A 1,190-nucleotide genomic window follows, 5' to 3' on the forward strand; every position below is an offset into this window, starting at 1 on the left:
AAAAAGAGAAAGGAAGGAAGGGAGGGAGGGAGGGAGGGAGGGAGGGAGGGAGGAAGGAACGAAAGAAGGAACGAAGGGTATGCTTCTGAGACAGATAAAGCTGGAAATTGCACTGTTGCACTGTACTGGGTATCTAAATCGGGAACTTTTTTAAAAGAGTTTTTTTTTTTCCTATGGATGAGTGTTTTACCCACATATATGCATGCGTGTCTAGTGCCTGTGGAGGTCAGAAGGCATTGGATCCCCTAGAACTAGAGTTACAGATGGTTGTGAATGCTAGGAACCAAACTTGAGTCTGCTGCAAGAGCAACTAGGGCTCTTAACTGCTGAGCAATATTTCCAGTCCCCAATCTAATTCAATCTTTATAAGTACTACACAAATCCTAGTCTCGCCATTTATGTATGGTAGCTATATTTCTGGTGGTAGTGAAGAAAAAGGTCTGGAATTGAAGGTGTGGGATATAAGTTTGAATCCAGTTGTTAATTCACTCTGTAGTGATGGATGTTAGATAATCAAAGAACCTATTACAACATCATCAGTGTTTCATAAAGTATTATATTTGTTTCTGAAAACATACATATATACACAAACAGGTTGGGATAGGCTAACCTACCACAAGCTATTCAATGCAACACATTAATTTTCAAGGAAGTGCAAAGATAATGAATAATGAATTGGATTCTAAAATAATCTGGAGAATTTCCAATCATTCTAAATACCCAACAATCCTCTAAGCTTTACTTTCCTCTAAAAGATTAATAGTAAATAATTTTGGCTTTAAAGGTTATAGAGTCTTAATTCCAGCTATTTAGCCTTGACACTTTAACACAAAAACAAGAGACTATTTAAGTAAATGAGTAAGCGAGACTGAAGACTGTTTACAGTTAACAGGCAGCTCGCCTGCCAGTGTCAACCCCTCCTCTGTAAAAGGAACACACTACTGACTCTCTGAGAGAAGATTTTTCACTCACGGAACAGAGGAACAAATTCTAGCGAAAAGTTAACCTGACCTACTGAAAACACTCACTTAAGACAAGATTAGATCTTTTTTTTTTTAAGCCTAAAAGATGTGAAAATTCAACTTTTCTAGGCTCCAGGGTACACAATCACATCAACTAATCTCAAAACAGGTTCAAAATTTCAAAACTTTCGAGACCAGCCTGGTCTACAGAGCTAGTTCCAGGACAGG

At 38.0% G+C, this 1,190-nt stretch overlaps 1 protein-coding gene across 2 annotated transcripts in view; it reads right to left on the minus strand.

The window, feature by feature from the left end:
- Ypel5 (yippee like 5) overlaps window positions 1-1,190 on the minus strand; it is a 17,038-nt gene that overhangs the window by 2,531 nt on the left and 13,317 nt on the right. The gene's annotated exons all lie outside the window — the stretch shown is intronic.

Source organism: Microtus ochrogaster, unplaced genomic scaffold (genome assembly GCF_000317375.1).
Source record: "Microtus ochrogaster isolate Prairie Vole_2 unplaced genomic scaffold, MicOch1.0 UNK26, whole genome shotgun sequence".
Lineage (NCBI taxonomy): Eukaryota > Metazoa > Chordata > Mammalia > Rodentia > Cricetidae > Microtus > Microtus ochrogaster.